Source organism: Schistocerca piceifrons, chromosome 8, assembly GCF_021461385.2.
Source record: "Schistocerca piceifrons isolate TAMUIC-IGC-003096 chromosome 8, iqSchPice1.1, whole genome shotgun sequence".
Classification (NCBI taxonomy): Eukaryota; Metazoa; Arthropoda; class Insecta; order Orthoptera; family Acrididae; genus Schistocerca; species Schistocerca piceifrons.
The window spans coordinates 278,798,603-278,815,108 of NC_060145.1; the positions used below are offsets into that span (position 1 = coordinate 278,798,603).

Genomic DNA, 16,506 nt, shown 5'->3' on the forward strand with positions numbered 1-16,506 from the left:
AGGAGTAGGTTTAATAATGAATAGGAAAATAGGAATGCGGGTAAGCTACTACAAACAGCATAGTGAACGCATTATTGTGGCCAATATAGATACGAAGCCCACACCTACTACAGTAGTACAAGTTTATATGCCAACTAGCTCTGCAGATGACGAAGAAATTGAAGAAATGTATGATGAAATAAAAGAAATTATTCAGATTGCGAAGGGAGACGAAAATTTAATAGTCATGGGTGACTGGAATTCGAGTGTAGGAAAAGGGAGAGAAGGAAACATAGTAGGTGAATATGGATTGGGGGACAGAAATGAAAGAGGAAGCCGCCTTGTAGAATTTTGCACAGAGCACAACATAATCATAACTAACACTTGGTTTAAGAATCATGAAAGAAGGTTGTATACATGGAAGAACCCTGGAGATACTAAAAGGTATCAGATAGATTATATAATGGTAAGACAGAGATTTAGGAACCAGGTTTTAAATTGTAAGACATTTCCAGGGGCAGATGTGGACTCTGACCACAATCTATTGGTTATGACCTGTAGATTAAAACTGAAGAAACTGCAAAAAGGTGGGAATTTAAGGAGATGGGACCTGGATAAACTAAAAGAACCAGAGGTTGTACAGAGATTCAGGGAGAGCATAAGGGAGCAATTGACAGGAATGGGGGAAATAAATACAGTAGAAGAAGAATGGGTAGCTTTGAGGGATGAAGTAGTGAAGGCAGCAGAGGATCAAGTAGGTAAAAAGACGAGGGCTAGTAGAAATCCTTGGGTAACAGAAGAAATACTGAATTTAATTGATGAAAGGAGAAAATATAAAAATGCAGTAAGTGAAACAGGCAAAAAGGAATACAAACGTCTCAAAAATGAGATCGACAGGAAGTGCAAAATGGCTAAGCAGGGATGGCTAGAGGACAAATGTAAGGATGTAGAGGCCTATCTCACTAGGGGTAAGATAGATACCGCCTACAGGAAAATTAAAGAGGCCTTTGGAGATAAGAGAACGACTTGTATGAATATGAAGAGCTCAGATGGAAACCCAGTTCTAAGCAAAGAAGGGAAAGCAGAAAGGTGGAAGGAGTATATAGAGGGTCTATACAAGGGCGATGTACTTGAGGACAATATTATGGAAATGGAAGAGGATGTAGATGAAGATGAAATGGGAGATATGATACTGCGTGAAGAGTTTGACAGAGCACTGAAAGACCTGAGTCGAAACAAGGCCCCCGGAGTAGACAATATTCCATTGGAACTACTGACGGCCTTGGGAGAGCCAGTCCTGACAAAACTCTACCATCTGGTGAGCAAGATGTATGAAACAGGCGAAATACCCTCAGACTTCAAGAAGAATATAATAATTCCAATCCCAAAGAAAGCAGGTGTTGACAGATGTGAAAATTACCGAACTATCAGCTTAATAAGTCACAGCTGCAAAATACTAACACGAATTCTTTACAGACGAATGGAAAAACTAGTAGAAGCCAACCTCGGGGAAGATCAGTTTGGATTCCGTAGAAACACTGGAACACGTGAGGCAATACTGACCTTACGACTTATCTTAGAAGAAAGATTAAGGAAAGGCAAACCTACGTTTCTAGCATTTGTAGACTTAGAGAAAGCTTTTGACAATGTTGACTGGAATACTCTCTTTCAAATTCTAAAGGTGGCAGGGGTAAAATACAGGGAACGAAAGACTATTTACAATTTGTACAGAAACCAGATGGCAGTTATAAGAGTCGAGGGACATGAAAGGGAAGCAGTGGTTGGGAAGGGAGTAAGACAGGGTTGTAGCCTCTCCCCGATGTTGTTCAATCTGTATATTGAGCAAGCAGTAAAGGAAACAAAAGAAAAATTCGGAGTAGGTATTAGAATTCATGGAGAAGAAATAAAAACTTTGAGGTTCGCCGATGACATTGTAATTCTGTCAGAGACAGCAAAGGACTTGGAAGAGCAGTTGAATGGAATGGACAGTGTCTTGAAAGGAGGATATAAGATGAACATCAACAAAAGCAAAACAAGGATAATGGAATGTAGTCTAATTAAGTCGGGTGATGCTGAGGGAATTAGATTAGGAAATGAGGCACTTAAAGTAGTAAAGGAGTTTTGCTATTTGGGGAGCAAAATAACTGATGATGGTCGAAGTAGAGAGGATATAAAATGTAGGCTGGCAATGGCAAGGAAAGCGTTTCTGAAGAAGAGAAATTTGTTAACATCGAGTACAGATTTAAGTGTCAGGAAGTCATTTCTGAAAGTATTCGTATGGAGTGTAGCCATGTATGGAAGTGAAACATGGACGATAAATAGTTTGGACAAGAAGAGAATAGAAGCTTTTGAAATGTGGTGCTACAGAAGAATGCTGAAGATTAGATGGGTAGATCACATAACTAATGAGGAAGTATTGAATAGAATTGGGGAGAAGAGAAGTTTGTGGCACAACTTGACCAGAAGAAGGGATCGGTTGGTAGGACATGTTCTGAGGCATCAAGGGATCACCAATTTAGTATTGGAGGGCAGCGTGGAGGGTAAAAATCGTAGAGGGAGACCAAGAGATGAATACACTAAGCAGATTCAGAAGGATGTAGGTTGCAGTAGGTACTGGGAGATGAAAAAGCTTGCACAGGATAGAGTAGCATGGAGAGCTGCATCAAACCAGTCTCAGGACTGAAGACCACAACAACAACAACAACAACAACGAGAAATACATTACAGATCGACCGTTCCATCTGCACATGCACAGGAGCGCTTGCAACTGAAATGGAATGGCAAACGGTGTTGATAACAGACCTAAGACTGGCAGTGTCATCAGTCGTTTAAAAAGCTGTTCCTGAAATTAGTTCAACGCAACAATGGATTGTTGAAAATTCGCATTTTCGTAGACACCAGGGAGCTGAAAGAAATGGACAGTTTTTTTGTCAGAAGTTGTTCCTCCCACAATGTGATTTCCTTTTTTTAAGTTTTATTTCACCTTGCAATCTTTTAGGTTGGTTGATTCGTTGATTGATTCCGGGGAGGGGGCCAACAGCGAGGTCATCGGTCCCATCCCGAATACCGGAACCATGGGGAAGGAAGTCGGCCGTGCCCTTTCAAAGGAACCATCCCGGCATTTGTCTGAAGCGATTTAGGGAAATCACGGAAAACCCAAATCACAATGGCCGGACGCGGGTTTGAACCCCCGTCCTTCTGAATGCAAGTTCAGTGTTCTAGCCACTGCACCACTTCGCTCGGTGTCATCTCTTGCTGAGGGGCGTCAGCAGTTGGCTCTATTTAAACTACAAGGTCTGCAGTCCATTTCGGATCTTTCAGTTTTCCCTTTTCCAGGCATGTGTTTTGAATTAACCAACGTACTTTGCAGGAATATAACATCTCCGTACTCTTCGTCCAATCCCATAAAAAACTGAGGCAACTGACGATTTAATAATGCGAACGGATTCAGAAAATTTACTATCCGCGATACCAGTTCCTTCACGTGTTTCATGCCTGCACATTCAAAATAATGTGTACAAAAAAATGAATCCCGTACAAATCATTATTATCGCTTTTAGCTCATTCATAGCCAACTAAATCTCTCAATTATTTCTGCATGGTGTTGTAATGCCGTTTCGTAGCAGATCTGAGGTACCCGTCGATTGTGCGACTGTATAATAAACATTGAGAGTTCTCATCATCTTACTTTGTGAATCCATTAATTTTCAATCCTTGGATGCATAACAGGGGTCCTTTGGACCCGGTTGGCTTCCATTGTTATCAACAATCTATCTTAAAAATGGTTTATATTAGTTTACAATATGTTATTTGTAATCCTTGGATATACAACTGACTTTGTTTGGGAAGAAGTCTTTTGGTGCAAGTGAAATTAATAATTTTCTTTTCTAATTTTGAAATCCTACATGTTTAATGCATGACAGACGTCCTTTAGACGCCTTACCGAAAAAGCCAGCTTCCAAATGGTTTCATTATCTTCGGTCCGATTGGCACATTGTATGGCTAAGATATCTGATAACAATTAACAATTCGGCACAAGTACAATAATTGTTGAAAAGTCAGAAGTACTGCAAAAGCTACAACTGATTATTCTTTTCGAATATAAGCGTATTTCTTTACGCCAAAATTGTCATGAACAGAAAAATTATACAATGCACTTTTATTCTTTACTTGCAGCATGGGTTCCATATTATTAGAAGCAAAAGAATACTGATGGTCCACAGGACAATGAAACTACGTCTTTTAGTCTTCCAAGTGAAGACAGACTACAGAACTGTTGACGCCTTCATTGGACGTGATAGGACTCAGTGGAGTGAAACATCGCCATCGTGTAGCAAAATTCGATTACAGAATATCATGAAAATTCTACCTGAATCAGCCACAGGTAGTGTAACTGTCGTTCTAATAATGCGTGGGACTATTTTATTGAGCAAAAAACGTAAGAAGAGATTCATTTTATTGATTTAGAAGGTATCGCATTGCTATTATCTAGGAAAAATGTAGCAGAATATGAGGAATGCATTTTTGAACCCTGATCAGACAAAACAAATCATTGTTGCTTCTACTACGGTAAATATACTAACACAGACTTTGGGAGGTACCTCAACAAATATTACAATCCATTTTTTCTTTCACAAGGGCTCCATTATTTGAAGAACGGCTAGAGGAAAAGATTACGGCATTTCGAACTTTGAAACAAAACAACAAGGAAATTCCACCAGAAATGAAAGCTTCCAAGATCAGAAAAGTTTTATTTTTACCACATGGTTACGTGTTAAAAAAAATACGGAAGTGTCATACTGTACCACAGTGCTACTATAGACGAAAGACGACAAAATAAGACAGAAATGTTTTATTCAGTAATAAAGCTAAATCAGGAATTGATTCTCTTTAGCAGAACGGACGTACATACATACGCAAGAGAGAATCGAGAACATAGTTTTTTTGATTTAAGGACACACGTAACGGATGCAGCGCCTGTAAATACTGTGTTTTTGTTTTCAACAGCGACATCCCAATGTCTAATAAACCAGATCTGATAAACAAGGAAATTTTCCTCAAAGAATAAGGACAAAAAATGATACATCTTGAGCTGGAGAAGAGATTCAACAAGTCACGACTCCAAAATAATGTTCTACTAGCCATAGCTCGTTGTGGAGTTACGGGCCAACAGGAAAGATGGCGCCAACTGCAAGATCAGCAAAACGACGACGTTTCGTGTGCTGACGTAGATTCCAACGAAACAATGTTCAACATGCAGCAAATGCAGAAAGATATTTGCAAAAACATGACTTAATTTTTTTGTAAAAGGGAGTATTTTCCAAGAGCAGAACTTCTGATGTAAGTCCACTAAAATTGAAAGTTTATCGTTTAATCTCAGAAAAGTTATGACTTAATTTAGGATATTGTATTTCACATACGAAAATGAAGGATAGGTCATAATAAATACTCCTTATGCTTTCCGTACCCCCAAGCCCATTTGATAACATTGTTTTAATAGTTAGCCTTTAGTATTTGTACTGCGGTAGATGTCTTACGGACCCTGCTCATACATTTTTGCGAGTCAAGTCCCTTATGCACCCGACGGTTAAAGGATTCCGACAGTAGATCGTTTGACTGCCTTCTTTGGCGGAAACAGTCACTGGACTTGTATACTGCGCTTTCTTTAAACTACGAACAAAGAGCGAACGACAAAGATACTTACAGCACGATTCCACCGAACTGAGGAAACTCGAGCTAATCAACCGCACGAAATGCTGGAAGAACGTGTCGTATCGCGCTGCTAAATGAAATGTCACGCTGTACAGAGAAGGACCAGCAAATACGAGAAGAACCGAGTGGTGTTGAGACAAACCTAAACTAGGACCCCACACAGGCAGCACATTGTACGTATAGTTTTGTACGTCGCGACCGATCCCGGTACAGATATTCTCCAGTCGGCTAGTGCAACGCCCCAAGAAATCCGAAAACCCAAATAAGAATGTCATGATAATTTAAAGTAGGGAACAGTGTTATCCTGACAGGTACGACATCTTTGACAATAATATAACACCTTAAAGTTTTGATGAACACGAATTTCAACAATTACTGAGTATATCATGATGTAAAGCTAGAAAGAAAGAAAGAAAGGTTATTTTTAATTACCTATCAAACATCTTAGTAATAACTGCAAATCAGTACGACGAAAGTTAAGTCCAAAGTAATATGTCGGCCAGAGATAACATTTAGTGTGAAAGAGAGTCGTAAATGCGGCGAAATGAAATTCAATGCGTCTACAAATCTCGATCATGGAAAAGTTAGTCGCTTGCTAGCTTGCTTGCTATCAAGACGAGAGAGAGCACCGTTTGTTATCGTACTACAAACGGAATGCTACGAGATTGTTTCTATTCAAAAAAAGTAAAATTGTGTGATAGAGATGCGCGGCCTTTGTTCTCAGTTATTCTGACTCGAGAACTTGAACTAAAGTGATATTCTGATAGTGTACGACGAGTTAATGAACTTTAATTATTGGAGATATTATTGTTGGTCTCAACCTTCATCAAAGTGAACAGTTACAACGACGAATGGACATAGTACCGAAGACTGCAATACCTGATTAGCCTGGAGTAGGAAACATTAATTCGACCACGCGAAAATAATACAGATACGCCGATTGTAAAAGTTGTAATTGTCACGAGCACCGGACTGAAAAGAATCGTAATTGATCTGATCCATCGGTGTGCGTGTGATGTGATGATTATAAACCAACTACTAAGAAGGAACAATAAAATTGTTCGTCAGTAATGGAAATCTCACGTGTTGGCTCCATCATTAATTGAACTGTGTGATAGTTGATGATCATAGTTAATTTACTGTGAACATTTTACTTGAAAGAGTGACTTGATGAACATTGAACATTGAAAGGAGTGTTTTGCCGAAATAATATCACGACGCACGAAAGCAAGGTAGCATTATAAATTATCTTTGGATTTGCATCGTGTCGTAGTGAACAATTCTGCCTACCAACGCAACAACCACTGATACTGAACCGCAAATGAACTTTTCCTCGCTTCAGTGGTGTGAAACGACGCCGGTGATGAATGATTCACTCAATGCTGCAATAACTGACTAAGCGGGCATAGCAAATCATCATAAAGCCATAACAGACAATTAAAATCAGCAGTTCGCATCGCTGAGAAAACTGTGCGACTCGCCAACAGACTTTCATACATTACGCGAGGAACAATTTTCTTTAGAGATTTTCAGGTGCTGTTGCACGTTATCCGACGGGGACAACCATCACTGCGCGTCGCGTCTCCATTCCACCGACCGAGCTGTAGCAGTAGCGGCCCAAAATCTACAGCGACAACAGAAGGTGAGAGGGGACATAACACTAGGTATCGCTCCCGTAGAAATAACGAAGACAATATTAGGCTAGCTACTGCATGCATGGAGCCATTTAAACAGTCATTTTTCCCGCGGTCCATAAGCGATTTGGAATGGGAAGAACGCCGAAAGTGTGGTGCCGTGCTGCGTACCGTCTATGTAGTATCACGCTGAGTACCGTCTGCCTTGTATTTTAGTGGTTTCCGGACGCAACACACACACACACACACACACACACACACACACACACACACACACACACACGCATGCACAAACACACCAAAACATTCCTGCTGTCTGGCACAGCCACTCTTGCGACCCGCGCTAGCGAGGACGCGGAGATGTAGGTCAGTCTCGCACCGGCCAAGAGCCACGGAAGGCCTTACTGGCGCAAAACGGACGCCTGGGAGCAGGTAGGCCACGTTGACGCGAGGACCACGGCGACAACGCATAGGAACGAATCCTCGGAGGTGTGCGCGTCCCGTCCTTTTTTTTGTTGCCGCACGACTGTTTCGTTTGTCGTATTAGCGTTTTCACGGCCGATGACGCAAGTCGCAAGTCGACCAATAGGAGGCCGTCGAGCCGCCGCGGCCTGCACTGGAGGGGAAAAACCCGCGCTAGGTTAAAACAGTTGGCGCGGCTAGGTCTAGTCTTCATTTATGCAAAACCTCGCATCGCCGAGGCTGGCATTGTCGCGGAGAGCAACGTATTCGGTCGTGCGAGTGTGTTTCTGTTCATTCCTCCTCTCGTCGTCGAGAAGAGTGGGTGTGGTGACGTAACAGGTGCTCACGCTCCGCCAGTTTTTCCCAGCGCGACCGACTCGACGCATCTTCTCGCAGAAGCTTGTGTCAGCGTAGCAGGTGAGTACTGCTGGCATATTCGTGTGCTACGACTTCCTTGCCGTGGACAGCGAGCGCGCGTGAACGCGGAAGTTGTTGCCGGCAGATGTTGCAAAGGGTGCGCTACTTCGCCGCCTCACAATTCTACAAAGTGTGTTCATCGTAAGCCATAAATTGTGACAAAGCGAGGGAAAACGTGAAAACTTTACGAAACAGCTTGATCGCCGCTGTAACGTTAAGTGAAGACAAGATTATTAGATGTGTAAATGATGTGTGTGAAACAGTATAATGTCACTAACTGCTCTTTAGTGGACTGGACGATCTTACACAAGACGTACGTAACAGCGACTGCCATGACGCCGACAGATTAACCTTTTGTAGTATTCTTGGGTGAAACACATTGTTGTCTACTGAAACAGTGCCAGTATTCTGACAGTGATGTGTAATGCACTTAAACATCGTGTCCACTGAAGAATCTCACATCTCAATACAAAGTGATAGTGCAAACATATGCAAAGTGATAGTGCAAACATAGGAAACACTATGGACCAAACAATAATTTCGGATCTGTTGTATACATGACGGTGTGGAAACATTTTGAGACCACTCAGAAAACAGGCCATTCTGAAGAGAAAATATTAAATGTCCGTATTAGTTATGCTCAGTGACTTTCGAGCTATTTAAAAATGTCATAAACAGCAACGATGAAGGTCGTGCTAAACCTGTTTACCACCGTGGTCGCAGGATCACTGGGAATGCGTTTTAAATGGGTCGTAACTGTGTGATCATCCATATATCCACACACAGTTTGATTTCGTAGTGATATTGATGACACCTGAGACATTAAAATTCAATGACTTCTTCTAGGACAGCGTAGCCAAACTCCAAATCGTAAATGAAGATACTTGGCAAATAAAGTTTGTTGCCAGTTCCGTTCCTAAGCTGTGCACGTGACTTTGAACACCAGTTTCAATGTATATAGCGGTCTGGTGATGCTCTATCGCTACTTGTTATTGGTACCAACATACGTCTTTGAAGTCCGAACAAGTAGTTACAGTTTATGAAAGAATGTACTCCTTTGGTTCCACGTTTTTGCCTTGATACATCGATTATAAAACGAAGGACAGTTGGTGTTTAACGTGCCGTCGACAACGAGGTCATCAGAGATGGGTTTCAATTTGAACATGAAACTATAATGAAACGCAGAATAAATAATCTACCGAGGAACATCAAATTACCAACATGGTAAACGCTATGCGTTTCATGGAGTTGTATCTCGGAAATCATTCAGAATGAATGTACATTTATATGATGTTTTGCCTCCAGAATTTGCCAAATGGCCTCGCTTAATGTGTACGCTTTTTCTTCTATAACACTCCTTGTACTCTAAAATGAACGTAAGGATTCGAATAAGGTAACATATTGTCCAAATGAAAGAGAAGTGTTCGTTTCCTTTCAAATATTTGTCATGATTACTAAAGCTGAGGAAAGCCCTCGTAAGTCGAGAGCCAATTGATTTCACAGTTCTGATTAGTTTCACTTCTACTTCTTTCCTGTCTAAATTTCTCCAGCACTGTCGTCTTAAATTGGGGAATACAAGTTACACAAGAGGCACATATTTCATAGTGTAGGCAGGGTGGGTATAGTGCCATTCTGACAAATCATTAATAAGGAAAAACCTCACTAAACACGAGAAATATTTCTTTCTTTTACTCCTTCTAGTTGTGTACTGGATAGTAGCGGACATGTTAAGTTTTATTATTGCAGATATCTATTTTATTTAACTTTTATAAATGCCAAAGTATGTGTTCCACTTCTTTAATAACGATGAACGTCTTCTGACAAGTTTGGAATAAATCCATCCAAAAAAATTTAATGAAGTTCTTCCTGTAAATTCTTGGTATTTTTTCATTATCTCGTACTCTACCTTCACAATACGACTAAGTATAGTAGATTAGTAGATTCGTGGTCTCTTCAGTCCAGTCGTTCACGTTACATTTCTCAAGTTTTATTTACTGCATTATCATCTTTTTCTTATTTTGAAATTTGCTCTGATTATATCTTCAGTACGTTTCATAAAATATGATGAGTTTATTTTCAGTAGATTAGTTTCCATAATCAGCTACCACGAAAATCTAAACATGACCACAGCTTTCTTAGATTCATAGATTGTGAAGCTTTGTGTCTATACTGTTTCGCGATATTCACACAGTGTTCATGTAAAGACTCCCTTATTTGCTTGTATCTGTTTTACACATTGATACTAAATAGAAATCCATTGGAACCCCATTCGCTATTGGATTCCTCCAGATTTTGTCTGATATTTCTTCCCCTGAGGTATAGAGTAATCTGAAAATCTAAAAAGCAATCAATCTGCCACTTATATGTCTGCATGCACAGTGTACAGGAAGCAGTAACGAATAGTTGTGGATCAGGTTGTTCAAATCGGGTCGATTTAGCAACTGGCTCAAATCGAGTCCCACACGAAACAAATACGTAAATCTGTCGAAATAAATGTTACTTCCTGAGTTAATTCGAAGAATCTGACCCCCAACTATTCATCACTGTTTTCTATACACCCTGCATTCAGATGTAGAAGTAGCAGTTTAGCTGCATGTGAACCTTGACTACTATATAATGGCGATCGTGCACATTTCACCGTCCTCGGTCTAGCGCACATTGATACACCTTACACTCATTGGTAGATACTTACATGTGGACCAGTTCGTTGACCCACCACTCACTTGAGTTAATCTCATTTATCTTTTTCCTCGTGGCCTATGCCACGTCTGATATTTACGCACCATCTACAAAGAGGTGGCAGTTCTCGTGCGAGTTTATAAGGCAATACCCGTCATACCACGTGTGTTGGGACGTTGTCCGAACAGAATGTATTCCGGCGGAGTGGGCATATTTTGAATTCTTTTGCGAACCATTCGTAAAAAGCAACAAATGACAAAGATATTAACAATATATTTAAACTGACATATAGTTCCATAAAATAAAAGCAAAGCGTTCCCGGATTCGTGTTGACACGCACCTTTATTTTTCTATTTACATGCAAAATTAGTTGCCCTTTTCAGTACACGTCAGGCTAAGTCAAATGCACGCAGTAGGTGATCTCCATTACGACTGCTTCCAACATAGTTAATTGCAAAATGTCGAAGTTGATAGATTTTAGGGTGCAATTAAAACATGAGTTTATTATTTTACTAGTTGAGCGCGATAAAAGAATAAAATAAAGAACAATTTCTCATACAATTAGTTATCCTCGATAAAACTTTTTTCTTCAAGAATCAGTTAACAATATGGTAGCGTTTTTATTAATAAGCTCGATTATAATTACCACACATAACCTTAAAGTAGGTAATGACCTGTCTCCTAATTACTGATGAAGAGAAATGAAGGAAAATTAGAGTTTATTGTGCCGTAGCAGCTGAGGTCGTTAGAGACGGAGCTAAGGCTCGAACAGGACAGAGGGAAGGAAATCGACCTTGTCGTTATCGGAGAAACCATGCTGGTATTTGTCGCAAGCGACTTAGGAAAATCTAATTACGGACTGTCGGCCCGAGTTTTAATCGAATTCCTCAGAAAAGTAAGTCCTAGTGCTTCATTGGTTCAGAATCAGTGGTATAGAGGGAGCACAGGGATTCTTGCTTTCCTGCTACCGAACGCACAAGGTAAGTCTACAGACAACAAGCTTCATTGCGACTGGATCAGTGATTTTCTAAACATCTCATTTCCTGCTTTTTACTCCATCGGAACCGTAAAAGTTAGCGTGTTAGACGTAAACAAAAATATGTTACGAAACGCAGTTTGGATAGCCGAGTCCGGTCTCGTGTCATGGGCAACTAGGAATTTCCTTGTACCGTTTACGTGAGATATTCGCAGTCGCAGCAATGTTCAGTCACGAAATCGCTGCTCTAATCGTCAGTAAAGCTTGTTCACATTTCTGCTGACAGTTTATCTAAGTATGAATGTGGGAATGTTCTTATTCTGAAGGAACCAGTCATTGCAGCCGAAAGATGAAGTCACAAAATTATTACTCACGTGACCTCCACGGTGTGGTGGTCAGGTGAATAGCTCGCGCCTCAGCGATCTACAGATTGCTTCGCTGGCCAAGCGGCTATCGAAGTTTCGAGCCCAGGTTTGCATACTTGAGTTGCTCTTACGTACTTCGATATTTCATGTGTCCTATGTGTAAATTAAAAAGGGAGAAGAAAAAAGATTAGTACTTAATGTTCATGTCTACTTTTCATTCTCGACATGGACATCGTGCGAGATATAAAAAACAAGTTACATATAAGATAATCTGTTATCATAAGCAAACAAAAGTGTGAAGAGGATACTGAAAAGATGGCAGAGATTTTAACGAAGACGTACTTGCTGTATATGCACATCCAATACTAACTGAGGGTCTTTTTGCGGTTGAGTAGTTTGCGTGCCACACGGTACCGATAGCCGTAATGTGTGTGTGCGTGTGTGCGTGTGTGCGTGTGTGCGTGTGTGCGTGTGTGCGTGTGTGCGTGTGTGCGTGTGTGCGTGTGTGCGTGTGTGCGTGTGTGCGTGTGTGCGTTCTTGCGTGTCTGCGTGTGTGCGTGTCTGCGTGTGTGCGTGCGCGCAGGTGTTTGTTTGTTTGCTTCGTCCTCAGGGTACACAGGCACCATAAATCGATCAACATAACACTTTTCACATGTGGGACACTCCATTTATTTAAAACAAGATGTTTTGTTTCACATCGCTGCACAATTTCGATAGCTCAGACACTCAGGAGCAGACCAATATGAGTACCTAATACATGTAACAGTAAGATGGGCCCAGTAGCAGTATATAGACAAAGTATCTTTTACATATTTTATGTAACTGTAATACATCGAAATACTTTTAATGGCCTTGTGAATATTAATTATATTGCAAAGTAATACACGAAACAAGACACTTCACGAGACTCAGTTTCCACACATCTGCTAAAATTGAGATTTCTAATTAAAATAAATGGAATGAGTTAAATAAAATCGACAAAGGTTTCATCATAAAACGTGATTTGGAGTCTACGTTTCGTCCCTAAGTTTATCCAACGATTTGTATTTGCCAGGTAAGGTTATCTTAATCTGTGGTAACTCTTTGCGTAAGTAAAATAAGCAAGAAGAAATTTTGTACGGATTCCGAGTAAATCTGTACCCCACAATAAATATAGTTTTCAGAAAGTCAAAGGCCATCTCCAAAAGGACTATTCCAAGAAATATTTTGCAGCTTTTAAAGAAGCGCTAAATTTCTCAGTTAGCCTGGCTGGTTTTGCTGCATTATACTACTACATCGGCTTCTAAATTTGCAGTAATATTTCTTCCGTTCAGTTTTCTTTTCAAGGCTGTCCCGAAGATTACACGTTTTCTAATAACGTCTTCTGTTGTATTCATTAATACTGAATTGTTTCCTGTAAGCAGTATAACACTTCTATTGAACAGATTATCATAAATAGTCATTTTATGAGTGTTTCTTAACCATTCCTTAAATACTTGCAATTACATTGCTCCAGAGTCCAGGTTTCATAAGTTCGTCTTCGAGTTTTTCTGTTCCGGACAGTTGCATCACTGATGTGTGATTTTGGAATTCCAGCTCGCAGTGCAGTTCCCTTCTGAAGAATCCTTCGTGTTGTTACGGTGCTGACACGGCTCGCGAATGCGACATACAGCTCTGCAATGGGATCTGCAGCTGTCGCCACAAACCTCTTCAGAGACCGCCTGTCACGATCATTCAACGCACTGTTGCGTCCGCGTGGTGACATCGGGTGATGGTGATGGTTTTTGCTTTCGCCATATCCGATACGGTGGCTCTAGAAACAGCAAAACCTTCTGCTTCCTTATTTCCGGAAGCACCCACCATACGAACGCCAACAATTCGCCCACGCTCTAATTCACTTAGCACGCACATAATGCGCTCACAGCTACACAAAAAGCTGTTCTGACCACGACTGACTCTCGCAACGTGTGTCGTACATTGTACAGGTGCCGTTCGTGGTCAAATACAACAGCGCATTTCCTGCAGTTTTTCTGTATTCTCGTCCATCCCCTGTTCTGCTTGACGGTTAAAATGAAACTGCCCCCCTGAAAGTGCTTTCCCGAGATCCTGGTCTAAACATCAAAGACGTCATTAGAAAACTGATCAAAACGAATGTGTACACCACAAAATATTGCCCAGTGGAAAGACAGCCTGCTCAACAGTCCAGTCCAATTCACAGCCGCCTAGCGTGCAACTAGGAACTACTTGGTCGTTGTGTCACGACAAGCTCGCCCAGACCCATGGACAAGGGCGGGGGGAGGGGAGAGGGCGGGAAAGGAAAGAATACGGTGTAATCAGGTGTTTTTCTTTCAAGAAAATTATTCAAAAGTCGCTATTAGGTAGGTTTTTAACTGGGTTGATCTGGAACATTTTTATGACTACTTACAAGTCGCCATTTATCTTCCAAAATAATTAAAAATATCCATTACCGCAGGTCTAGCCAGTCGCCCCCCCCCCCCCACCCCAAACTATCGTACATAATTTTCTCTTCACAGCCCATACGTGAGCCATAAGTAAGGAGCTTCACTTTATTTCTAGATACTTCATTCAAGTCAGTTTATTTGTAAGTAAGCTTTCGCATGAAAATTGCCAACTACTCACATGCAACATATTTTTCAGCTTTTCCGTGACGATTTCCCGTGTGTCAAACAAAACTGTAACCACTCGTGCTACCCTTCTGTGAATACATTCGATATAATGTCTGGTATGGGTACTAAACACACTTGAGCAGTGCTCTAAGGTGGAATACGCAAGGTTTCTGCAGACAATCTCCTTTGAAGTTCGAGTGACACTTCGCAGTATCCTGTAAAGAAGCATAGTCTGTCACCTGCATTACGCACAATTGAGTTTATGTGATCATTCCTTGTTACTGCCATACAAATTGTTACGCACACATATTTTTATAATTTCATTGCTTTCATTTGTGGCTGATTTTCATTGTAGTCGTGGGATACTACTTTTCTGCGGCTAGTAAAGTATTTGCTGACCTCGCTGATGAAGGGACGTTAACCACCTTTTTCTATCGTTCCAAGAAAAAAGTTGAAGCAGTGGTGGTTGTTCTATTGTTAGTGTAGGAATCTGGACTATTAAGTGAGCGAAGGACAAGCTTGGGTTCAGAATATCTGGCAGCTGCTTAACAGCGGGTCGGCGCTTGCGCAGTAGGTAATGCCAATGCCATCTGTGGCGTCCTTAGCAGAAATTTCCTTGGCCTCTGGGCATGTCATGTAGGCGCAGTTAATTAGCCACCTTGGCCACCAACTTTTTTCACCTCCACAGTTGTCTATGCCGAGACTGGAGAGGAGGTGGTGTGTAAAAACGATCTGGCGGCTCCAAACGGTACTTCGTCACATGCTTCTGCTGCTGCTAGAGCTGACACACCTCACACTGCTGGAGCCGGGCGCTGTGGCCCGCGGACTCTCATTCCGGGGAGATGCGTGTCTAATTCTCGGCTCTCACTGCCAATCTGGGAGCCTCGCTACATCTCTAAACTACGAGGAAGAGATGAAAGTTTCATGGACCGACAGAGTGACTTCCTTATCTCATAAACAATAATATCAATTTTACTAACGAATTCATAATGGTTTCACGTAGAATACTTAGTATATATACACGTCCTTCTAAAAGAATGAATCGATTTTAAGCAAACTTCGCAAACGTACCACTTATTACGAAAGAGCAGTGCCTGTGTTATTAAGAAGCACGTTCTATAGTCCTCCGGAGATGTATGCATATTTGTCAATACCAAACCCTTGATTCTCAATAAATACGTCCTGCCTTGACGGGAATATACATAACGGATGATTGCAGGTTGAGGCACACGGATGACGACACACGGAACTTTGGGCGTAGCAGTGATTTGTGCACGGATAGCCGAAGTGATTAAAGCGATTGTTAGCGTAAAGTCATTCCGGTACACATACGATGGGGGTTCACATTCGCGGTTAAAGGCGCTACAGTCTGGAACCGCACGACCGCTACGGTCGCAGGTTCGAATCCTGCCTCGGGCATGGATGTGTGTGATATCCTTAGGTTAGTTAGGTTTAAGTAGTTCTAAGTTCTAGGGGACTTATGACCACAGCAGTTGAGTCCCATAGTGCTCAGAGCCATTTGAACCATTTTCACATTCGCAGTTGCGAATACATTTCCTGTATATCACTTATTGCCTGGAATGGATCACTGTGGGGATAAAAGTCACCATTCGTTAAGGTGCGGCGGAGAAGGGGATGGAGGTGAAAACGGGGTCTCATAGACGGACAGACAGAGG

The 16,506-nt window shown here is 41.3% G+C and overlaps 1 protein-coding gene across 1 annotated transcript in view; it reads left to right on the forward strand.

Annotated features, from left to right (window-relative positions):
• The first annotated feature begins 7,989 nt into the window (after nt 1–7,989).
• Nucleotides 7,990–16,506, forward strand: part of LOC124711840 (scavenger receptor class B member 1) — a 413,438-nt gene continuing 404,921 nt past the window's right edge. Inside the window, exon 1 of the mRNA XM_047242064.1 lies at nt 7,990–8,204. The gene's annotated coding sequence lies outside the window, so the exon portion shown is untranslated. The remainder of the gene's footprint in view (nt 8,205–16,506) is intronic.